The 25311-nt window shown below is 40.4% G+C and overlaps 7 non-coding genes across 7 annotated transcripts; 1 reads left to right on the top strand and 6 right to left on the bottom strand.

Annotated features, from left to right (window-relative positions):
• Positions 1-3873: 3873 nt before the first annotated feature.
• On the bottom strand, positions 3874-3945 carry TRNAA-UGC (transfer RNA alanine (anticodon UGC)). The gene has a single exon. It is a non-coding gene; the product is annotated as a tRNA-Ala (tRNA).
• Positions 3946-4652: 707 nt separating this feature from the next.
• TRNAF-AAA (transfer RNA phenylalanine (anticodon AAA)) lies at positions 4653-4725 on the top strand. The gene has a single exon. It is a non-coding gene; the product is annotated as a tRNA-Phe (tRNA).
• A 929-nt stretch (positions 4726-5654) lies between these two features.
• TRNAT-AGU (transfer RNA threonine (anticodon AGU)) lies at positions 5655-5728 on the bottom strand. Its single transcript has one exon. It is a non-coding gene; the product is annotated as a tRNA-Thr (tRNA).
• A 4606-nt stretch (positions 5729-10334) lies between these two features.
• LOC133095788 (U6 spliceosomal RNA) lies at positions 10335-10446 on the bottom strand. Its single transcript, XR_009701652.1, has one exon. It is a non-coding gene; the product is annotated as a U6 spliceosomal RNA (small nuclear RNA).
• Positions 10447-10923: 477 nt separating this feature from the next.
• Positions 10924-10996, bottom strand: TRNAF-GAA (transfer RNA phenylalanine (anticodon GAA)). The gene has a single exon. It is a non-coding gene; the product is annotated as a tRNA-Phe (tRNA).
• Positions 10997-16408: 5412 nt separating this feature from the next.
• Positions 16409-16480, bottom strand: TRNAA-AGC (transfer RNA alanine (anticodon AGC)). The gene has a single exon. It is a non-coding gene; the product is annotated as a tRNA-Ala (tRNA).
• An 8703-nt stretch (positions 16481-25183) lies between these two features.
• On the bottom strand, positions 25184-25255 carry TRNAA-AGC (transfer RNA alanine (anticodon AGC)). Its single transcript has one exon. It is a non-coding gene; the product is annotated as a tRNA-Ala (tRNA).
• Between the last annotated feature and the right edge of the window lie 56 nt (positions 25256-25311).

The following is a 25311-nucleotide window of genomic DNA, read 5'->3' as shown; positions in this document are numbered from 1 at the left end:
CTGGATATTGTCTAGCGGCTTCACTCAGGTTACAGTCCGACTGACACAGTCTCTGATTCTAGGACTTTCCTACTTCTGTTAGCCCGCTGCAAGGTCCACTCAGAAGAAACTACGTGAAAATTACTTTCTTTCGCCTGGAAAAGTCACGGATTTCCAACACAAATCTCCAGCAGTACTGGCTCAGATGAAGTGCTTTTCAGTCCAGAGGCAGCCGAACTGAACTCCACACCAGGTTGGGTCGGATGACGGCCAACAAACATCCTTTTTCCAGCTGACACTCATTGTTTGCTCACGAATCACCACATGTTCTGAGATTGTCTTCAGTTCTGGTTCCACATCCCCCCACGTCTTGAAGGTTATGTCTACAAAGGATTTCAGGGGGGAAAAAATCTTTAGTTCTATCAACTAAAAAAAATCTAAAGTTCTATCAACTTAAAAAAAAAAGAAAAAAGCTGTCATGGGAATTCCCTTGGTGGTCCAGTGGTTAGGACTTCACGCTTTCGCTGCCGAGGGCGCGGTTTCAGTCCTTGGTGGGGGAGTTAGGATCCCGCAAGCCACGCAGCACAGCAAAAGAAAAAAAAAAGAAAAAGAAAAAAGAAAAGAAAAAAGTGACATTTTTCTAGACTGGGGGAATGAAAGGACAAACACAGGGCAGAGAAACAAGATTGGGGAACCTAGCAAACTGTCAAACTGCTTTCCCTGAAGGAACCCATTATCACAGTGGGAAAACCTGCAATTCTTCAGAACATGAAAATTCTAGGAGGTCCTGGGTAACTCAAAGCTGATAGTATTGGCCGTGTGGGAAAGAGCAGAGGTAATACCTCTTTTCTCACTGGGATGCTTTCAGCTTTGTGTAAGGCCAATGACCTCCATGAGTCCAAAGCCCTAAACTGTACTTCTTTATCATGATCTTCATATGATATTGATGGAAGTAATCCAGGAAGCTTTTCATTTAATGGCTTGAAAATATCGGACATAAGTGTTTACTGGTGAAGGCAGGGACAACTGAAGGCACGCAATTCCAATTCTTCTTGCCTTAGCCCTCTAAGCCCTTTTCTTGAGAAAGTGAATTCAGAAGCATTTGTATTAGGGTGACATGTTACAGAAAGGAGAATTTGTTTTGACACAAACTGTGGGCTTTTCAAATCATGGGGAGGGAATCCTGATTTTAGTCCAGCCTTTTAGAGCTCTTCCAACTAAGCTATGTTGACCAAATCTCTACTGTCATCAGCAATAATAATTTTCTCCACTTTCAAGTTTGGAAAGCACAGCAATCCTTGAGAGATGTTGTTCCCTTTTTCCCTCACTTTGAGAAAGTTGGTGTTTGATATCCTGCCACATTTGGTAATTAGTTTCAACTACTAGCAACAATGGGTGTGGGAAGGGAGTGGGAGGAGAGAAAATCAGTGGGTAGGTTTTCTGTTCCTCAGTCTTCAGTCTTTTAATTGACACAGGCAGAGCAGAGAACACAAAGGAATCCGTTAACAAAAATTGACTATGAGCCTCTTTTCCTTTCTTTTGTATCTTTTTCTTTCCTTTTCCTGTGTAAACTGTGATATGGAACAAAAGGGAGCATGGGCTCACTCTCTTATTTCTTATCTTACTTGTGCTGATGCAGTTAGGTTGGTAGATGCCAGAGTCATAGAGTTGAAATAGATCAGCCTAAAAGCAATCTTTTGGGTAATGGATTTACTTTGGATGTGAGCAGGGGGAAAAAAATGACAAAAGAATTTTTTTTAATGGGGAAATTTGGATGTGTTCTTGAAATACAGTATTCGTGAGGAAAGGGAAAAGCAATAATGGAGTCCAAGATTACCTGGATTCTCCTGCACGCTTAGCTTATGCTCTACCAGTGAGCTACACAACCAGATAGACCCTATACTTCAGTAAATCTATAACTGATGATTGCCCTGATTCTTATTGAGGAGTCATTTTTCCTTTTCCCCTACATTGTTTCCAACTTTTATTTGGAAGCCAGATGGAACTTGGCTTTCTTCTAGGAAGGTCTTTAGAGCATGTTAGGGTGTTCCTTCACTTCTCACATCCTGCCATTGGCTTCAACTAGCTTCTGAAAAGCAGGATATTGAGGGGCAAATCCAGGGCAGCAATAGAATGAGAAAGTCATAAATGTATACAATCCAGTGATGCTTTGCTCTGTCTTAATCTAGACTGAAAGACAACTTCGGAGGTGCTTTCAAGGGTCTGCTAGACAAATAAAACAGTGAATTGAACGACGAAAGGCAAGGGAGAAATTTGATGTAACGTGGTAGAATAACACAGAATTTGGACTCTTACTGGAGTCCAATACCTAGTACTTAGGAAGACTTACAGGTAGATTGGATTATGCAGACAGTGATGCCTTTCGCAAAGCTAATAAAAACAGGGGAAGTGGTGGGAATTCTGTTTGTTGTTGTTATTGGTTTGTTGATTTATTTTTGCGTCGGGAGCATAAGGCGGGGTAATAAAGGGGTAACGTTGAGTTTGGGTTTCGGTATGACATATTTTAAATGCCTACAAGATAGCCTCTTGAGATGTCTACCTACACACAGTATAACCTGAATCTGGAATTCTATGGACATCTCTGAACCTCAAGTTTGGACATGTATGTGGCTAGGAGTAGAAAGCCTCCAAAGAGTAGGTAGAGTGAGAACTTAAAGTTATGCATTCAGACGTGTAGGTAATGGGACTTCCCTGGCGGTCCAGTGGTTAAGACTCGGTGTTTCCGCTGCAGGAGTCACGGGTTCAGTCCCTCGTCGCGGGATTAAAATGCTGCGGGGCGCGGCCAAAAAAAAAAAAAAAAAGACGAATAGATAAGGAGGTTATTGTTAGTACTTGTGAAAAACAAAGAAATGAGATTGCTCCTAGGCTGATCTCATTCTTCTTTGATTTATACTGGTTATTGTTATGGTCCTAAAGTTTCCTTAGAAGACCAATAAAAGTCCCATTTTCTGCCATCAGCTTCCACGTAAAGTGATTATCTCTGCAGAAATTGCAGATCTCTTAAGCTGTCTGTAAAAGGAAACAGCATCAATTCCACCAGTCCCCAAAGGACAACCTTTGAGCAGAAATACTGTCCACGGGGTCTGGTTTATTGAAAAGGAACGTCTCCTGCCTCCACCGCACCCACTTGCTGCTGAGCATCTGCTTCTCAACGTTTTGAGAATTCAGTGGAAAGGATGGGAAGGAAACAAAGAGATGGCTGACTTTTTAGAAACCAAGACCTCTCCATTACTTGAATTTATTTGAAAGTCAAGTGTTCTCTAGGGCAAGGGATGAACATCACTTTGTCTCCAAAATTAAAGCAGGTTGGTGGTGGGGCTTTCTTTATTTTGTCTTTTTCCGGGCTCTTACTGGAGAAACAGAAGTCCTTGTTCGAATTCATGTGTTCTGTTCCAGGCATGTGATAAAAGTTCATGAATAGTTGTGTGTCTAAGGCATTTGGTTTGCAGTTCAAAGTGTTTTTCCAGGGACGGTTGGAATCCTGCTCACAGCACCCTAATTTTTCACGTGGCTACTGTCTTTAGGATTAGTTATTCTGGCCAAAGAAATTGCACACGGGTTTCTTTCTTTTTCTTTTTTCCCGTCTTACTTTGGATCTTCCTTCTCTTAAGTAGTATTGTAAAATGGTAGTTCAGGTGAAAAAGCTGGTTAAATTGGGAACATTCGCGGATGTGGAATAAGCCTGTTCTTTTTTTTTTTTTTTTTTTTCCTTCTCTTGTTTATTCCTTCTGCTGTCCCAGCAATCATGTTTACTTTCCATGTGAGCAGGGGGAAAAAAGTGACGAAAGGTGGAAAAGTAGGAGAGCAGATTCCGCAGGACTGAAGGAATGTAAAAATATAAAATATATTGGAGACCAGAAAACGAAGTACTCATGGAGGTGCCGGGGATTGAACCCGGGGCCTCATACATGCAAAGCATGCGCTCTACCACTGAGCTACACCCCCGAGTAATAGTGGCTTTTTTTTCGATATATTAGGAAATATGCCCATTTTCTGTATTCTTTGGCAAAGCTATTTTCTTTTGTCAGAAAATTTATTCTGTTAACTCCACTATTTCTACAGTTTTTAAATTAGATTTTTTTGGTGGCTGTCTATGCTCAAGAATAGTAAATTCTAAACCCAAATTTTTACCTTTCCTGCTCGTGGTTTCTTCTCAGCCGGGTCAGTCCTCTCCAAGACCTTCTCACCTGGGCCAAAAGACAGAGTAGATGGAAGAGCATAAAAGAAAGGAAATCATCACCTTTCATCATCACTCGAAATCATCACCAGGAAACAGAAAACTGATCCCACATTCACAAAAATTAATCTGTTTCTCAGCATCTTTGAAGATTATGCAAGAACAAACAAAAAGAAGAAAAAATAAGGGACTCTAAGAAATTAAATTTTTTTACTGTAATTTTCTGAGCTGTCTCGGAGTAGCAGAGAGGCTTTCCAATGAATCCCTATTACTTCTCTTCTCTCTCCTCCTACCGTCGCACATTGCCAGGAATTGGATGCAAGCACCATACATGGAAGACATTCCAAACTTTTTGGGGTGGGTAAATATATTGGACAATTAGACAGCAACACGTGCAGAATCTAAAACATTCTAAAAACGGGTTGAAAACAATCTCAGTTTTGAAAAATGTGTCAGAGAAACTTATTCTTAAGGAGCCGAAATAGCTCAGCTGGAAGAACGTTAGACTAAAGATCTAAAGATCTCTGGTTCAATCCCGGGTTTCGGCAAGCTGAGTGGTTCAGCCTACAGTTGGTAGGAGGAGCAATTTTAGCAACCCCCGCGACCTAGTCCTTAACACTCCAGTCTTTGAATTGAGGTCTTGTAATTGATGTCACATGAGCGAAGGAAATGTCCGGCATTTCTTGCTTCTCCCGTATGCGTGCGATTGCAATGCCCTGTGAATTGTGAATTTTGATTCATCTTTAATGAATGGTAAAATTCGTTCTTATAATTTACGATGCGATTTTACCTTAATAATAATGACATCAAATAGCAAATTAAGAAATACCATAACAGGTCGAGAGAGCGAGGAAGAAAAAAAGCTAAATTTACGTTTTATTATCTTTACCGGCATCTTTCCCTGTTTTTTGGGTAAGGGACCCTACATTTTCATTTTGCTCTGGTCCCGTGTATTATGCAGCCGGCCCTGACCAACATTAAATAGACATTCTATGCTTTCACAAATTTCTTGGGCTAATTACATCTACCTCCACACCCACTCTCAGTCTTCCCACACACCTACCATTGAATTATAATCTCGAGCACTGGCGAGTTTCGTATTAAAATCCACGCCCAGAGTCTACAATCCCTCTCTGAATTTCAATTCGTTGTTCTTAATTCTTTACATGAAATTAGGATTGGAATACCTGAGGTAACATTGCAAGGAAAATCCCAAGGGAAGATGTGGTTTGTATTTCCAAAAGGAAACATTAAGAAAATAGGCAGTACACTAAAATCACAGCCCTGCTCTTTGCTTTCTTAACATGGTCCTGCGTTGTGCGGATGTAACAAAATCAGTTCCATTTTGTTTCCAAAGCCTTTGGAAACTACCTATTAATGGGTGGCTGGTAGGCTGCTGGTAGGAAAAACCCCGCCAAGGTCGAATTTTAAGAGAGCAAAAGATGCATTTGGAGAATCAGACAGGTCACACCTAGAGAGGCCCCGCTGGGATTCGAACCCAGGATCTCCTGTTTACTAGACAGGCGCTTTAACCAACTAAGCCACGGAGCCCACGTTGTGAAGTTATTTCGGTTTTCGTCTATCAGAGAATGCTTTTGTATTGATGTATTTCAGAATAGGGCCTGAGATGGGAACTATATATTCATCTCTTTTTAATAATAAGTCATCTTTTCGTGGACTTTCATACCCTTGGCTTTTGACTGGGGTCAGAGCCACCCAAACAATGAATAACAGCTTTGACCCAAGCGTTATTCATCTGTCTTGTTTTCCTTTCGCTCTGCATGACCTCACTGTATTTGGCGTGGAGCCTCGATACTGCCTCAGGGAAACTCAGGCAGAAAAGTTCAAGCAAGATAGAAAGGCAGGGACTATGCGTAGATTTCCTCAGAAAGCACTGGGACACTGACTTTGGTAAACTGCAAGGAAATCAATATTCCGAGTGGACCATTTTCTCCAGGAGACGAAACTAGCAAAACCATAAAGGCCTCAAAATCTACCTCGTCCACTTGTGGTCAGGGTTACCTCAGCCTCTCCGTGCTGGCGCCTGAGTCCCCACGCTTCGCCGCGGGCATCTGGGTTGGTTGCTCCTTCTCTGGAAAAGGCCCTGCGCTACCAGGCGTTTCCCACATCTTTACACCGGTATCCCTGCCCCTCCACTGCTCCTGACTGGCAGAACCGCGGCTGACAAAGCTGGGCAGAAACTTCGAAGAGGAAAATAAAGTTGCCTCAGGAAATAAAGGTTCAGTTGGAGAGAGGACACAAAACGGCCAGGAGCTAAATGAAGACAAGGCAAGACAGTCCCTGCTCGCAAATCTCTTGGCCCAGCAGGTGATCGGGAACCCTGCGGCGGGATCCTAAGGACTTGGTTCTGAAAACCTCAGAATAGACCCTCCCATCAAATACTGCGACTGTGTTAAGCAGTCTTCTACCAAAAGAAGACAACAGGAGGGGGATGATACATGGCTTGGGGACATGACCTGAAAGTGAAAAGCAGATTAACTTTTTGTCACACCCTTCATGCAACTGAACAAGTCCCCAAACCTTAAAACCAGTGAAGCTCAAAGTAGACGCTATTGCCTTTAGCCAAATTTTGACCTGTCAGTCAACCCAGATACGAATTTAAGATTTCTTTTTTTTTTTATTTTAAGGTAATCCTAAATCATTTCATCTTCTGTCTTACTTTGAAGTTTCATTCCGACCTCTCTTACTGGTGTGAGGTCCTATCTTCCTGAGAACAGAAATAACATAACTAACTCTCCAGTTCCTCTGTACCACAGGTCAGTTCCCCTCTCTGCCCATTAACAAGACAGAAACTCAACTGGCTCTGGGGATGTCACTGGAAATATATATGAAAATATATCAATATTTCTTAATATACACTTAATATATTAAATAAAAATTTAAATATGTTAACATTAATGTTATGATAAATAGCAAAGTCAACCACAAGCAACCTTCCAAGGTAGAGAGAAAAAGGTACATAAATGCTGTAGACGAATGTCAGTAGTACCCCGACCTGGAGAATGGCTTGAGAACTTGATGAAAGTATAGATTGCTGGGCCCACCACACAACTCGTAAATGAATTAAAAATAAGGCAGGAATCTTTATAATTTAAAATCCTCTTCAGATTTTACAGATGGCCAGCCAGGTTAGAGAACCACCATTGGTCTAGAAAGTTAAGTGAGTGGAAGTAAGACAATCTGGTGACAATTTCATCTGGAAGTGGTGGTTAGGGAGGGAGAGGGGTGGGCAGAATGATTCCTGGGTTCTTGAAGAAAGGTAGGCAACAGAGGTTGAGGGATTTACCATAGTAACTCACTTTTTAAAATAATCAGGCTTGGCTTAGAAACAATAGTAATGAGACAGTTTTAAAAAAGAGAGAATTATAAAATTTTGGGAAGGGGGGAAAATGATGATTATTTGCACATGATAAAAAGAAAATGAACTAATGAGCTTTGATTCCAAAAGTTTAATGCTGACTTCCTTGGAAAGTAACCACCAGTCTTCAAAGCTTGTTAATGGTTCCATAAAACTCCTTTTATTTTGGGTCTGTTACCCAGATACCAGATTCTAATATTGTCAGTAGGGTGTTACAATTCATTCTGTTGGCATCTTCCTTATCTGGCCAAAGAATTATCAATGATAAAAAAAGCTAGCTGATTTGTTGTCTTAAAATTTTGTAACAGAAAGGTTAGTTTTCAACAATTTAATGCCACGACATGAATGCATGAACTCAACGCCATTGGGCAGCCTGGAGTGGAGCCCCACCTATGCTGAATCAGAAGTTCCGGCTGTTGCGCATGCACTATCACATTCTGAGATTGTTCTCAGTTCTTACTACACACTTCATCTTGTGAGTTTTGTTCCAAATAGCATCAGAACAAAACTTCAGAAATGCACCTACTCTTCATTTTCGTTTGAAGGAGGGCAATTTTTAAGAACAGACACAGGGCAGCAGAGTAAGAGTAGCAGAGAGAACAAAGCCCTCACATTCCTTTCCCTCCGAGAATGCAATGACTGACAGGAAAGATAGGCACAGAAATTCAAAAGAATAAAATTAAATAGCTGAAACCTCTGAGATGGGATCACTTTTGTCTATGCAGCTGATGATGACCATTTTTCCCCCAAAGCCTTTCAACTTTAGCTGCTGGCTTCTCCAGTGTTTTCTGTGTGATTTTCTGACATGTACCAGGCAGGGTTTCCTTAATATATTTATATATGATGGCAAAGCATGGAATTTCGATCCCCCCCCCCCATTTCAGCCCCCTAGACAATTCACTTCAAGGATGGAGAAGGGTGTCTGTGGTCAGGAAGCTTCTACATGCGAATTGGGAAAGAATTATTGACTAAACATGACCATCGCCACCAAACTATGGGAACAGATATGGGTACTCTTATGCTAAAGGATCTCTCAATCTAGCTATTTCAGTCACACTGGAAAACTCTACACTCACTGACTCAAATACTCACTTTAACAAATTGAGGTTTGGATAACAACAGCATTCTTATGAGAAGTGGATTTATTGTGCAATGTCTACCCATGCAGATAGAACTGAGATCTGTAGACTTCAATGTCTGGTGACTGCACTGAGTTGCCCTCAGTGGAGCCTGGAAGATAAGGAGGGAGTGGAAGAAAATTAGTGGGCAGGCCTTCTGCTCCTCAGAAACCTGTCTCTCAAGAAAGGCACAGTTGAGAAAATAGGAGTAGGAAGTTGTGCATGGTCCTCTTATTTTTTTCTCTTCCCATTCTTCCCCCCTCCCCCCATCCTCAATTATTTTTGCAAATGAATCATTTACTGGCTCGAGAATGTGCATTTGGTATGTTTACTGCCCTGGGTGAACAGTATCTTCCTTTGTTATCCCACTCCACGCAGCCTTCCTTGTTCTGACACAATCAGGTTCGGTAATGGACTCCAAAGCCCTTGGAGTAGAAATGCTTGAGTGCTTAAAGCAACCAACTAAATTAGATAAGTAGTCTCGCTTGAATGTGAGCAGGAAAAGATGAGTAGAGAAATGCAAAATAAAAGTAAGAAAAACCAAAAAAAAGAGAGAAGAAGAGAAGAGGTTCTGACATGGTCAGGAAACTACAGCTGTGAAGTGCGAGCATGGAAATATGGAAGATTAAACCTAGGACTTCTTCCATGCTCCGTAATCTCGCCACAACTCAGCTACATCCACCCAGACATGTGGCTGCTGAGAAAAAGTTTTTGACTAATTACCTTCCTTTTCTGGATGTCTTCGAGGATCTAATAGTTGGCAGAAGAGTTTAATCTGTTCAGCTCCTTTATTTTGTGAAGCTCCTACTCTGAATCTGGTCTTGCGGCTACATCAAGAGAAGGGGCACTGCAGCCCAGATGAAAAGACACATGGTCTTCCCAAAGTTAGCCGGCTCTGAGGTCTGCTTGCCAAGGGACTGCCTGAGTAGCAGTTCCATCCACCCAAAGAGAGAAGCCCATTATGGAACCTACCCTTGTATCTTCAAATGCTCACTCCTTCAATTTTCTTCCCCTCTGCTTACACAGATGGCAAGAAAAATGAAAAACATAATGCAGAGGGATGTGAGGAAGAGTAGCGTGCTTCCTCGAGAATTTAACTGCATGTGGGGAAATTAGAGACAAAGGATGAATTCACAATACTTACAGCGAAATGAAACACCTCCGTTCCAGCAGTAGTCTGCAAACCTTGCAGTGATATTTTCTAGTGGATGCTACAGCTCTGGTTCTTAAAGACACAGAAGACAGAAAGAAAGGAGGAGGAAAACAAAGTATTCCTGAGAGCTAGCTATTATAGAGTTTTTTCAAATGGAGTTTTCTCTGCAATGAAGAGAATGCAGAGGAGATTTCCACTAGGACAAGATCTACCAAATGAATTAGTTGATTATATGTGCAGTACCTAGATCTATAAGTTTGGGTAGTTCGCTAGTTAAGCTTTCAAATTTTTAGCTGGGGAAACAACGTTCGAATCCCTAGCAGTTTAGTATTGCAATGTTCGCACTTGTTCTCTAGTTATTGGGGAAGGCGGGGCGGCCGGGATATGACTCCAGTTATTTTTAACTGGCAGAAAGCAACTGAAATCTTGCCTGCTCTTAAAGTTCTGAGTATTTGCAATGGGATCCTTTACCCTAGTGGTTGGTAAACTATTGCCTGCGAGCTAAGAATGATTTTGGAACGTTTCACGAATTTGCGTGTCATCCTTGCGCAATGGGTCATGCTCACCTTCTCTGTATCTTTCCAATTTTAGTATATGTGCTGCCGAAGTATGTGAGCAGCGTTTTTTATTTTAAAAGGTTGAAAAATAAAACGAAGAATAGTATTTCGTGACACGTGAAGTTTATATGAAATTCAAATTTCGGTGTCCATATATAAAGTTTTATTCGAACACAGCAACCTCATTTATTTACACATCATCTATGGCTGCTGTCGGGCTACAACAGAGAGTACTTGTGACAGAGACGGTACGTGGCAGCTTTTTCCCTTCCCACTGCTGCTGTGCGCAGTACACATCGCAGTGACTCAGTGATCGTTCCTTGTTTTTCAGTGTCGCACACATAATATTTTATTATTATTTTTTAAAGTAGCAGTGCTTACACATCATTTAAAAACAATAAACGTGGGCCTCAACTGCGAGCTCCTGCATGGCTGAACTATGGCCACAGCATTGTGTTTATTGTGCAATTAGGCTTTAACATGCTAAAGGAGTATGGTGTATCGTGAGCATCATTTCGTATTCACTAAAATGCTGAGCTTGCCGAAACCCGGGATTGAACCAGGGACCTTTAGATCTTCAGTCTAACGCTCTCCCAGCTGAGCTATTTCGGCTACCCGAGAATGCGACTTCTTGACTTTTCTTTTTAATATTTAGATTATTTTCAACTTCGGTCTTTGGAAGGTTTCAGGTTCCTTAAGTATGGCTATCTAGTTGGCCAATATATTTGCCCACCCAGGAAGACTTGGAATATATTGTTTTCCATGTATGCCAGTTGGATCCAATTCCTGGCAGCGCGGGATGGACAGGTATAAAGCAGATTTTTTTTTTTTAACATCTTTATTGGAGTATAATTGCCTTACAATGGTGTGTTAGTTTCTGCTTTATAACAGAGTGATATAAAGCAGATTTTAAAGAGAGGTGAAAATGAGGGATTCAATGGAAAGCCTTTCTGCTCCCCTGCATCCTGTCACTTGACCCAGGACACTGTTGAGAAAGTAAGGGAACTTAAAGGCAATATTTTTGGGGATCCCTATTTATCTCTTCTTTTTGATCCTTCCTCTCTCGCAATCTCCAAAAATGCTGAGGAATGGAATCCAATAACGCTATAAATTTGCTAAAAGAATGCAATATACACGTTCATTACCAGTGTATATACAGGTTCATAACCACTCGTCACAGTACTCCAACTGGCAGGACAGCAACTGTCACAAAAATTAGAAATTTTGAAACGGCATATCTCATTGCAACAGAATTTCTTCACACACACAAAAATGTTTTTAATGAAGATGAGGTTGCAACCAAGTCATTCTATAATTGGCTCCTCTGTAAGTCGTGCAAGGAAACCATTTATCATGGAGAAGTAATTACAGAGTGTTTACTTGTAGTAGCCAAAGAAATACATCCAGGGAGTTCCCTGGTGGCCTAATGGTTAGGAATCCAAGTTTTCACTGCTGTAGTCCGGGGTTCAATACCTGGTCAGGGATCTGAGACCCTACAAGCCACAGGGTGTGGCCAAAAAAAAAAAAAAAGTCTAGAGAAAAGAAATCTAAGACCCCACTGATTGAGCCCTGAGGATATCAGGAGCAACATCGAGTTGATTTTAAAAATAAGACAAATGATCTGGCATCATTTTCTTTGACTCTTGATGAGTCAGTCTAACAGATGTTACTGACATTATTCAGTAGTTTATTCAAGCAGTCAATGTCAGTTTGAAGTGACTGAAGAAATAACCTACATGAATAGTCTACATGGAAAAACTCCAGGTGAGACTATTTTGTGAGAAGTTGAACAAAGAGCAATTCATTTCAACCTGCCACAATATGTTACAACTGGTGGTGGTAAAATTATGAAGGGAACAGAAAAAGACTTAGTTGAACAAATTTTAAAACTTGTGAGAGAGGTAAGCCTAGAGGACCTCTTTGAATTTTGGAGGCAATATAGAGTCTTTCAGACCTAATAATGTGATGGTCTTAACAAGTAGCCTGTAAAGCTACCAGTTTTATTTAAAGCCCAGAACAAGAGAAAGTTCTGCAATAGGTCCAGGCTGTACGAAAGCTACACTATCACTTTACCTGTATGACCCAGCAGAGTACTCAAATGTCTATGTAAGACAGAGATGGTATTTGGAGTTTTTGGCATTCTTCTATTAGTGAACCACAGGACAAACCTTTGGGACTTGGTGCAAAACTATGACATCCTCCTCAAATTTTTATTCTCTTGTTAAAAAATCGTTTTTGGTCTATGTTATGAGAGAGAATAAATGCTTGGGCATGAGTCACTATGAGACTTGAACTTCCAGTCGTGACCTACTTGTTCTCTAATCCATCTAGCCATAAAGTTGTGCATGCACAGCATCATTTCATTATTAAGTATAAACAGAATATATGAGCAGGGCCGACACACATGAGTCATTTGCATGGAAAAGTGGCTTATATTCCCATGGCTCCTACACTTGGTACTTTTTCTCTATCTCTTCAACCCCCATTCATAGCCTCATAGTGAGTTCCCTGTAACTGAGGCAGAAAAAAACAAAAAACAAAACAGGACTGGTTTATTAGTAATTCTGCACCCTATGCTGGCACCACACGAATGTAAGCAGCTACCATAGCACCTGAAGGCCAGTGGTGAAGGTAAATCCCCCCAGTGGGCATGACTTCACGCAGGGCACGTGATTGTTCATTTTACTTGGAAGGACAGATAGAGCATAGGGATCCACACTAATTCAAGACAAGTGACTAATAGTTTGGCTGGATGATTAGTACTTGGAGGGAAAATTGCTGAAAAGTGATGACAGAGAGGTCTGGGAAAGAAACAGAGGGATAGATTTTACTAAATGGGCAGAGGGATAGATTACTAAATAATCTAAGGATTATTTTCAATGTAGATGCTCTCCGAGGAGCACCCTCCTAAGAGGGGGATCTTAATAGGCAGTTGACAAGATGACCCGTTCTCTCAATGTTTGGAAGCTTCTCCTTAGCCATCACTGTCCTTGTCCAATGGGATTATGAAAATAGTGGCCACGGTGACAGAAATGGAAGTCATATACAGCTCAGTAACATAGACTTTTGTACACCAAAATAGATCAGATTGAAACCACTGCAAAATGACTAAACTACCAACAGACTTAAAACATAAGTAACATTAACATCATAACATGAAATGAATTCAAAATAAAAAGAGTTCTTTGAAAGGAAGATTGAATTAAAAGGTCAATAGGAGTAGATGTTTAATATTTTTCATAATTTCATTAGTGATCCAGGGGATTTTTATAAAATGGCACTTAATTTAAAAAACTACGACTGCCAAGGCATTATGAAAGGTTGCATCAAAGATACTAGCTTGAACCTGTTGCACGAATATATGGCAAAATAAAATAAAAATAAAGTGATTCAGTATTGAGATCAAGGAATATCAAGAAAGAAGTTTCAACATTAAGAAGAAATTGGATTGTCATACCTGAATCTTTATGACCTTGCTTTTCTTCTCCTTTCAGTTTTCAGTATTCTAATCTCAGTGGTGAACTAATCCTTCATTTAAGAATGCTTAATATTGTTCTTTCTGGAGCCCTTAACATATGGACATTCCAGACAAAGTCAAAACTCTACCAGTGATGGTATGCCAGCTGCAAGGGTATTTTGTCAGTAAGGAAAATGAGAAGGCTCGGGTAGTTATTAAAATGTCCAGTGATGTTCAGGTATTTTCCTCATGTCACCAGGTTAATAAAGCAGTGAAATAAAGATCGCCTAATGTCAAATAGAGTCTCATACATATACACCATACACAGCACATTGACACACACACAGTAGAGAAGTTCTTCCTTTATGGGTCATTTCTTGTCTTGTGACTTGTGTCTTGTCTTGTGACAGTGTCTTGTGACTGAACGTAACAATATGCATCCCTCCCCCCAATGCACAGACACACAAAGAAAATCTCAAAGTAGGAATGAATTAAAAATGTGTTGCTAAGTAGTGTGTTGAAATTTCTCACCCTCCAACATTCCTAGATTTTTCCAAGTGAACTTTAGACTTTCATATTTAAATCTGTAAATTAAATCACAACCAGAATAGATCAGTTAACAAAGCAGAGTTGATTATGATAGTTCCATTTGGATTCCAAGGTTGGAAAAACAAAACGAAAACGAAAATTTCTTTATAAGAAAAGGGGATATATTTAAAATCTGGGAAACCAGCTTATTTTGCTGACACCCTCATGATTATGTGTGTGTGTATTCAAAACAGAACAACAGCTAAAACGCTGAAATCATTGATGATAGTGAGGGCAATTAAGGTTGAGAAGCCTGAGCCAGAGACTAAATGCTGCAGTGAAGGGGAAGGAAATGACGATGGGGGAATGACAGGAACAGGGGAAAATAGAGCGCCAGAGGAAGGTATGTTAGGAAGGTTTGCGTATCAGAGTGAGGACGCTCCAGGGAGGATCTGTAAGTTGCAACTGACTCCTCTACCGGAAGGAAAAAAGTCTTTAATACAATTCGATTATACTGTAGATTTCAAGAACGTGATCGTAAAACATGTTTGGCTGAATCACCAGATACAAGGGATGGGCAGACGTAGTGGGTCTCAAGTCTCTCTGAGAGAGTGGAAGGAGTGTCTTCCGTGGAGAACTCGACTTCACAATGGCACGGAATAGCTTGGTGGGGCGCTTCTTTTACGAGACATTTACCTTGGGTGGAGTGCGCCCCCTAGAGTGCATGTAGGTTAATTTCAGAGAACTACTGGAGATTTTGCGCGTCTAGTCAACCAAATTTATAAGGTAAGAGAGATGCAATGTTCCCAAACTGCTGAAATGAAACTTTTACAAGGGCCTATCACTTTATGTGACTTGGCTTCTTGAAAGTGGCCAATTGTTTGCAACAAACAATAAACTAACACAAATCAAACCATTCACCTCTTCTGTGACCAAGAATAGCTTTTCTCTTTCCCTCAAACCTCTTGCTTTGCATTCAGGTCTCCCTCTACAACATTTTCCCCTGGTTTAGGTGAGACACAAAAACTTTTTTACTTCATAAACTGGATTGTATAATCAAATTCATGTTGATTCATCAAAATCGTTGTTATTAATAGGACCGCGAAGTTAAACTACTTGTAGGAAAAGGTGGAATCGTCCCACAAGTACCAAGCAACTATCCCAAATCTCTGGAGACCAGTGTCCTAAATCTGTGTTCTTTGATGTTTCCATAAGTGCTTAGGGCTTCAGCTGTGTATCTCCTTTAGCAGCCTTTTCAAGAGGTGATGCTCTCCCAAGCATACCCAGAGTGAGAGTTCAGGACAAGCAGAAGGAGAAAAGAAGTTTTCCTGTACTCTTTTTACTTCTTTCCTTTTGGGATCCAAACAGGACAGGACAGGCCAGCAAGTCTGTGTGGTGAATGAGTATCTCCTGCCTTCTCAGCTCAAACCTGGCACTGGTGAACATCCACTCTCAAGCTTTTAAGAGAGGGCAAGGACTCAAGAGAGTGGCTTGCTTCTTTGGCTGGAGCGTTCTCTCCTACAGCTGTCATCATGGCCAGCCTCATGTGTCTGTGACCAGTGCATTTCAGAGAGCCTTGTGGCCAGCACATTATGCAGCCAGTCTGTCCTACGTCTCACTACCGGAGAATCCTGTGCTCTTCTGGCCAGAGAAGGAACTTTGTTCCCCAAAGTACTAGAGCAGGTTGACTTCAGATTTTCTAGCCTCTTAATTTTAAACTTTCTCCAAATCCAGGAAAAACCCCGTTGAACTGATTCCTGATGCTAGTTTGATGAAAGATGAGGTGAGGGCATGGTCAAAGTGATTTTCCTGCTCTCAGAACTCTAATTTTCCCCAGTAGTTAATTTTTGTGTAGTACAGACTTTAGCCAACATAGGAGTGGCTGCTCAGTGACTAGAGTGGATGGCTTTTAAAGGTGGACAAATAAGTTTGAGCATATCGGCTTGAATTACGAGTAACGAAGAAGTTTCAACACGTAAGAAAACCAGGGAGTAAGAAGAAAGCCAAGAAACGCTGAACGAGATGTAGGGTATTCCCGCTGGAGGTGCCAGGGATCGAACCTGGGGCCTCGTGCACGCTAAGCACGCGCTCTACCACTGAGCTACACCCCCTCACACGTTTCCCAACTTGGCTGAAGAAAATTTAATGGCAATATCTATCTGCATTGCTTTTTTTTTTTTGCGAACTTGAAATTGTTAGCACAAAGATCCTTTATGTACAGCTCCATTATTTCTGAAACTCCTTTCTTTCATTTTCTTTCGCGGTGACATGAGGAGAAAAGCAACTTCATGCTAGGCAGAAAGTCACCGTTCCTAGGACCGATTCACGCTTGTCAACCTACCCCCAAAGACCCGGCTACACAAAACTTGAATAGAGGAAGGCAAAGAAGAGCCCTTTCCTGGCCCTGTCTCCCGGAAGAGCCTAGAATCAATGACACTCAAAGAACAATGAGAGGAGCTAGTCCCATATCTTAATTTCTTAATACAGATTTCCACTAGAAGGAACCAAAGCTCCTGGAAGAACTTGTTGTCACCAGAGGGCTGGGACAGGAAAAGTACAAGATGAGCCTAGAATATCTTTCTGAGCCAGTATGTAAGAAAGTACTCCAGGATAATTGAGCACGGTATCTATGAGTCAAATCTTGGAAACACTGAGCATTAAAATGAGTAATAAACAAAAAGAATATAGTCTGGATGGATAAAATAAGAATAATTGAGTTCATACTGATAAGAAAGGGAAAGAGAAAGAAAGAAAAAAGGAAATGAAAGAGAAAGAAAGGAAGGAAGGAAGGAAAAGAAAGTTTACCCTACGTAATATGCCAATTATAGTGTGGAAGAAATGACAGCATCATCATTTTCCACTGTCCTGTGATGATTGATCCAGGCAAAATTCATCAATCAGTGCCCAAGCTATGGGTGACAGTTTGATAAAGAAAGATGTATTTATCAAAGTGTATTTATCCTCACATATTTCTTATGAAAATAGTAACTTGACCATTAAAAAACTCAGCAGAGAAAACCTTACCCCAAATTATCAGATTAACTTCATCATAATAGGGACACTGACATCATGTACCTCTTATGAGATAAACTGAGAAGGACACAGCAACACTCCTATTGTATTCTGACCAAAATGCATCATCATCTGAATCTAATCAGGCAGTCAAACCGAAATTGAAACACATTATACAAACCAACTGTAACATGCTCTTTAAAAATGTCAATGAATGAAAATGTCATGAAAGACAAAGAAAAGTTGAGAAATGGTCCCAAATTAAAGGAGACTAAAAATACATTAACATAAATGAAATGTGTCACCATGGAGAGGTCCTGGATTTGGAAAAAAAAAAATGGAGTAAAGGATAGTATCGGGACAATTAGCAAAATTTGAGTATGAGGGGTATAGTTTTGTATCAATATTAAATTCTCTACATTTGACAATTTTACTGTGCTTACATAAGGGAGTGCCCTGAAAGAATACAATGAAGTATGTTGGGGTAAAAGGATATGTTTGCCAACACTGTCAAATGGTTTAGGAAAAAATTTATGTGTGGAGAGAGAGAGCAAGTGAGAGAGAGAGAGAAAGAGAACCAATGAATGTGGCAAAATGTTACAAGAGATGAATCTGAATATATAAGATAGTTTTTGCAACTGTATTTTATGTTTGAAATTATCTCCAAAAAAAGTTTTAAATATTCCTCCTTTTTACAACTTCCTTCCTCATTGTGCCAAAATGCTGCCAGAAAGACATAAAAGGTAACGCATAGTGATTTAAACCATAGTACTGTGTGTGCTACCTCTGGGAGTTTAGACCTTGATGGGGAGATGGGAATGAATTTACAATATCTGACCCAAAATGCGGAGGAGGGAAGATGAAGAACACTTTGTGTTGGCATAGGATTTTGGTGGGTGCATTCTCTTTGACTCTTCCTTTAGGTAAACAGGAAACAAGTTCCCTTTAACCTAAGTGAAGTAGCCTGAAAGTGTTTGTTCCACGTAAGACTTGGCTTGTTTTTTCTAAGCATGTCAAGGTTTGCAGAATCTCTCACTGCTCTTTCTTTCAAAAAAAGACAAACAGTACATAGGAGGGCATGCGTGCAGTTGAGTTTTTGGTTTTGGCAAATAGTCACTGGTATTTGTGGCTCTAAAGAGAGCGGTAAGAAACCACATTTTCTCGACCCCATTGTAGCTGTGAGGAGACCCTTTTGTTTTAGAAATGGAATCTGCTGACAATTTTGAGCTTCTGTACCTAAGATTTGTCTGGAGTGACTATTTGTTAGCACATGGGGTTTATAAAGCAAAGAAAGGATAAAAAATATAGGTTAGGCAGAAACCTAAATTTTTTGAATTGCAGAGATTTTCATAACAAAATGTCTTTAATCCTGGATAATTTGATAGAAAATTAAACTTTCAATTTGATGGTTCAGGATTTAGGTCTCGTTTTAGAGCCTGGTAGTTTTTTGTTTATTTGTTTGTTTCCCTTACTTAGATATGAGCCAAGACTAGTACAACCCAGCTTTGTTCTGGAGAATCTTGTCCATGCATTTACCCTCCTCACATGGAGCTCTTGGCTCAACAGGAGTATGAAGAGCTAGAAACCAGACAAACATCTATTGACTTGCAGTGGTTTATTCTGTTCTACTGTAGGGATAGTGTTGATTTAAGGAAGGTTCCTTACAACATTAAAAAAGAAACGTAAGTATTGCTTTTAAGGTTACAAATTTAGAGAAATGTAGAAAGTAACTAGGGAGGAAAAGATATGGCCTGTAAACTGGAAAATGCCGGTAAGATTTTTATTTTACAAATCATTGATAAATTATAAATTTGAACAACTTCTTCCTAGACAAGATGATTGACTGGATTACTGGGTGTGAGTGAGGTGGCCAGTGTCAAAGGATCCCCAACTTTTTCTCTGAGGATGGTAAGAATGGTTATGGTGTCTGTCAAAGAACTTAAGGACTTCCAGAACTTCAGTTTGAATTGAGAGGCCAGTGGCTCAAACAGATTACTCAGACACTTGTTGAATTAAAGTTCTAAAATCTCATGTATTTTGGCTAGAGTGAGACTCCATACATTCATTGTGAGTTCATTCATAGAAAAATCTAGAGCCATTTTGTGATCATCAGTGTTGCCTAAAAGACTGGTGAGCTAGAAGACACAAGAAACCACAAAATCTTGAAAATAGGGCAATTATCTCTTGATTTCTGTCATGGCTCCATTGTTTGAATAGGCAGGAAGCTCTGGGAGGAGCAACTTTTTTTTCCAGAGCACGCCAGGAACTGATATCAGCTTCTCTGCCTTCTAGAATATGGTGGGAGAAAAGTTGAGAGAACAAAAATGTGGCTCATGTTTTTAGTAGGATGTTTCCTTTAGTTGAAATTACCTCAAAGTTCCATGTTCTTCACTATAGAGAACATACATTGTTTTACCCCTCAAACTAGAGGAATTGGGGTGGGTATTTCTACTTTTTTCTTGTTGAATGCCCTTTAATTTATTGGTTTCAAACTTTCCCCAAATCTAGGAACAAGTGCACTTGAACTGAATCAAGATGCCTTTTCCCACTGTGTGATAGATGATGAGCATCATTTACTGCCAGGTGTAGGAAAGTTTGAGTTTTGAGCATTGAAACTTGGTGGGTTTCCCAAGGGCAAGTTGAAATCCTGCTCACAGAACCCTAGGTTGAGTTCAGACTGTGGCAAATATGACACACTATTTTTTCATACTTGCAAAATAATAAAAAAATAAGGTGCTTGTTTAATGTAGCTAACGATAAGAAGCGGATAATAGTAATAACAATGGGTTACATTAAATGATTATATCACCTCCTTGATAAACAGACTGCCTAAGAGATGAAGTAATTACTTGGCCACCAGTTCACAGCCAACATGTAACAGGGCAAGTTTCAATGCCCGGCAGATTTCCTTTAGAACACCTACTCCAGGTCTTTTCTTTAGAGATGGAAATCCTGAAGTCAAAAGACCACTTGAGATTAGTGGCTTTTGGATTTATTCCTCTTTGAAAATGTCATTATCACTCATAGGAAAAGAAGTGGTGCTACATAATCATATAATGTTGAGCAGTTTTCAATTCTTTGGGGAAATTGAGAAGAGAGAAACAAATGAACTCATAATACTCACCATGAAATAAAATACCTTAAGTCCAGCAATATGGTCTGCAAACCCTGCTGTGACATTTTGTAGGGGACGCTACAGCTCTGGTTTTGGACACCTAAAGGAATGGAAGACAGAAAAGAGGGAGGAAAACAAAGTAATCCTGAGAGCTAGTGGTTACAGCATCTCTTTCAAATGGAATTTTCTTTGCAATAAAGAGAATGCAAAGGAGATTTGCAACTAGGATAATATCTACCAAATGAATTAGCTGAATGTACGTCCAGTAACTAGATTTATAGATTTGGGTAGCTTACTAGGTAAACTTTTGGAATTTTTAAACCGGGGAAACAAAGTTTGAAACCCTAGGGGCTCAGGTCCTTCTGTTCGAATTTATTCTCCAGTTATTTCTAACTGACAAAAGGCTACTGAAAGCTTGCCTGTTCTTAAAGTTTGAGTATTTACAAGTTCTGAGACCCTATACTTTGTGGTTGGTAAACTATTGCCTGCGAGCTAAGAATGGTTTGGGAACGTTAAAAGGTTGAAAAAATAAAACAAAAAATAGTATTAGTTGACATGTGATGTTTATATGAAATTCGAATTTCAGTGCCCATATATAAAGTTTTAGTCGAACACAGCCACTTCATTCATTTACATACACGTCGTCTGTGGCTGCTTTTGGACTACAACAGAGAGTGGTTGCAACAGAGACGGTACGTGTCACCCTTTTCCCTTCCCACTTCTGCTGTGCACACTACACATCACAGTGACTCAGTGACCATTCCCCAAGTTTTTCAATGTCACGTGCATAGTATTTTATTATTTTAAAATAATAAAAATCAGCAGTGCTTACTGCTCACAGGGTATTAATATGTTGGAGCACCATGTAAACTCAAAGAAATCATAAAATGCATTTATTACTTTGGTTAAAAACAAAACCAAAACCATTTGAAAACAATAAAAGTGTGCTTCAGCTGTGAGCTCCTTCATGGCTGAACTATGGCACAGCTTTTAACATGCTAATGGAATACAACGTTTTTTTCTCTTCTTCTTGATTCTTCCTCTCTTACAATCTCCAAAAATGCTGAGAAATGGAATCCAATAATGCTATAAATTTGCAAAATATATATATACTTACTGTACGTATATACAGTAACTCCCCTACATAGGAATCTTCAAGTTGCGAACTTTCAAAAATGTGACCATGCAGTCCATCAATGTCAGGCGAGAGTGAAATTGCAGCTTGCCCTCTGTCTCCTATTGTTCACGATTCTTCAGCTCTTCCATCTCCAACCTCCTCTCCCCCCTCCAGTCAGTATCTCTTCTTGCCTGTTCACTCGATGCCAGCCCCTGTATGCCAGCTGTTATACTGTACTACTGTTCTGTAAGATTAAAAATTTTTTTGTGTTTTTTAATGTATTATTTGTGTGAAAAGTATTATAAACCTATTACAGTACAGTACTATATAGCCGATTGTGTTAGTTGCGTACCTAGGCTAAATTTGTTGGACTTACGAACAAATTGGACTTATGAACTCACGCTTGGAACAGAACTCATTCATATACATGAATGTTACCAGACTAAACACTCATCACAATATTCTCAACTGACAGGAAAGCTGTCACAAAAATTAGAAAATTTAAAATGGCATATCTCATTACAACAGACTTTCTTCACAAAAAAAATCAAGTTAAATTTTTAATTTTTATTTATTTTTAATTTTAAAAATTTTACACAATTTTAAAGGTTACTTTCCATTTACAGTTATTACAAAATATTGGCTTTGTTCCCCTTGAGCCTATCTTACACCCAAGTTTGTTCCTCCCACTCCCCAACCCCTCTATTGCCCTTCCCCTCCACTGGTAACCATAGTTTGTTCTCTACATCTGTGAGGCAGCATCAATAGTTGAATTTTAAAATAAGACAAATGATTTGGCGTCATTTCTTTTGACTCCTGATGAGTCCACAGGTGTTACCAATATTACTCAGTTGTTTATTCAAGGAGTCAGTGCCCGTTTGAAGTGACTAAAGAAATAACCTGCATGAATAGTCTACATGGAAAACTCCAGGTGAGAATATTTTGTGAGAAGTTGAACAAACAATTCATTACAACCGGAAGTGAAATCTGCTACAATATGTTAGAACTGGTGGCAGAAAAAAAAAAAAAAAAAAGGCTTAGTTAAACAAGTTTTAAAACTTGTGGAAAATGTAAACCTGTGGTTTTTTGCAGATACTTGTGGTAAACATTTGAATGTCACAGGTCACTGAACAATGAGATATCAGTGGAATCAACCACTGCCATTTTTGCAAATTTATTGGGAATGTAAGATGAAGTCACTTGGCAGTGACTTCATAAATTTTGAGCCTTAGTTTAGGGCTGAGATTGGCAGCGATAAATTGTGAGCCTTAGTTTAGGGCTGAGATTAACTCCCTGGAGGTGCTGGGAATTGAACCCAGGGCCTCATGTATGCATGCTAAGCACGCTGTCTACCACTGAGCTACACCCCCTGCTGAGGGTACTTAAAATATTCTATATAGCAGGTTGCCACTATTACCTGCAGGTATTCCAAGATTGAAGCTACCCTGCTCTTTCTGAAACCCTCAAGAGAAGAGACATTGCATTCTGAACTGAAAGGTGTCTAAATACAGGTAGAATCTTTCATAAGTATCGGACCCTCCAAGGGCTGCTTCCTGAGTGGCAGTTCCTGTCCACCACCAAGGGGAGTGTCGGACGGAATATTCTTTTGTGTCTTCAACTTCTTTCTTTTCTGTCTACAGCGCTCTCAGAAAACTATAAAAGATAGTGCAGGGGAATACAAAGACCGGTGCCATGAGAACTGCTCAGGAAATTTAGGTCCACTAGGGAGATAAGAGTGAAGTGTAATTAACTCACAATATGGGCATGAAATGAAGAGCGAAGTCAGTCACTACTTTACTAAGCCGCTGCGCCCAGCATCTTTGTCTGGAAACGTGGGAAGCAGAATTCTGCCCAGGACGCTGCATCTCTAGCTCTGAGACCCCTAAGGACAGAAGACAGCAAAGAGGATTAGAAAAGACGCTCCCGTCGATATTGCGCCTCTTTCAGACAGAATGTTTTCCACAATAAGGCGAACACGAAGGAAGCAAAAGAAATACATTAGTTATTTATAAGACCTCCTCACAACTGGACAGGTCCTCAAAACTATCTGTCCCTGGGGCACAAAAAAGTAGAAGTTTCCTGCCTTTATTCAAATGTGTACCACTGTCAACGCAGACACGCGTGGTTTTTTGTGTGTTTTTTGTTTGGTTGGTTTGGTTTTGGTTTGGTTTGGTTTTTTGAGGAAATCCTGTCATAGATGGAGGAGGGGAGGGGCAGGAAATTATGTAATTTTAAAACTCCCCCAAATGACTCTGAAAGGTCAGCAAGGTTCGGTTGTTCCTAGACTAATGCTGAGAACGGGAGAGTTGAAGGGGGACGGAGAAGAGAGGGGATGAAGAGCGGAGAGTATCCTGTGGGGAGGAGAAGGCAGTTGAGGGGGAGAAGAAGCAGCCAAGGAGGAGCAGGAGAACGAGGCCGCTAGAAGAAAGTTTGGGAATGAGAATTAAACACCAGTAATATTTGGATGAGGGAGAATGTGGATGTATCCAAGGTCTTTATCTCTTCTGCATTTCTACAGGTCCGCAAGAGAAGGCGCCATTATTCTAAGCGAAGTAGGTGAAAACGTTATGTCCCACAAGAATCCAGTTTGTTTTGTTCCAGTTATCGTAGTTTGAGAGCTACTAGTTGCTCTTTTCCTCGCTGGTTAAACAAGTTGAACACTTTGTAGGGCGCTCGTGTGGTTGAATTTTTGTTTGCGGTGCAGTACTGCTGGAATTGATAGCTTTATAAAGAGCAGCTGGAAAGCCACATCTGGATTCCCGTGTGACTGTAGTGGGAGCAATGTTGAGCGTAGAAGCAGGGTCCGCCGGTGGCTTTGGGCTTACGTGTCTGAGGCAACAACTGATTTTTAGCGCATTGGGCTTGGAATGTGAGGGACAAATGAGAAAGAAAGGTAAGCCGGACAACAAACGAATACTTTTGAATAGATGTCCAAGAATACAAGTGTCAGCACCTCGGATAGCGCATCAAACTTTCGACCTGAAAGTCGACCGTTTAAGTCTCTGAGAGCAGGTTCTTTAGTTCTTACATTCTTGCTTCTTACTCATACGCAGAAGTCAGTCCTCTGAAACCCAGTTTTCTTCTAGATATCTTTTAGGACATTTTCAGTGTTCTCCTTTACTGCTTATATTCTACACTTCTCCCAGCGGGAGTCTGAAGAGCAATAGTTTGAACAGACTTTCTCTGTTCCTCTCCTGTGGATCTTTGCTTTAAGCCCAATGCTATTTCCACCAAAGACACATGAGGATCAGAAGTACCTGGCTTCACTTCGGCTACTTCAGAAGTCATCACACAATACCTAAGAATAGTAAGGGTGGGGGCAGGCATCCCTTACGCTGTGTGTACCCCACGGCACAGCTGTGATTGTTCAAAATGGCTAGAGAGCAGATGGCTAATAAAAACATGAACAAACGGTTTGAGTAACTCAGCACGAGCATCGTTGTATTCCACAGTGACAAAGAAGATTGTGGCACCACGACAAGTCAGGAAACTTGGATATTCTCTCACTAAGAAAGCCTGAGACACTCCTGGTTTGCTTGCCGCGGTTCCCAGTAAAGAGAGATGCCCAAGTGGAGGTGCCGGGGATTGAACCCGGGGCCTCGTGCATGCTAAGCACGCGCTCTACCACTGAGCTACACCCCCGACGTAGTTGAGCCATTTCATTCATACTAGAAATTGTTCCATGAATTAACTTACAT

The sequence above is a fragment of the Eubalaena glacialis genome, chromosome 7 (genome assembly GCF_028564815.1).
Source record: "Eubalaena glacialis isolate mEubGla1 chromosome 7, mEubGla1.1.hap2.+ XY, whole genome shotgun sequence".
Classification (NCBI taxonomy): domain Eukaryota; kingdom Metazoa; phylum Chordata; class Mammalia; order Artiodactyla; family Balaenidae; genus Eubalaena; species Eubalaena glacialis.
The sequence above is the reverse complement of the archived record's forward strand: the minus strand, read 5'-3'. Positions and strand labels throughout refer to the sequence as shown.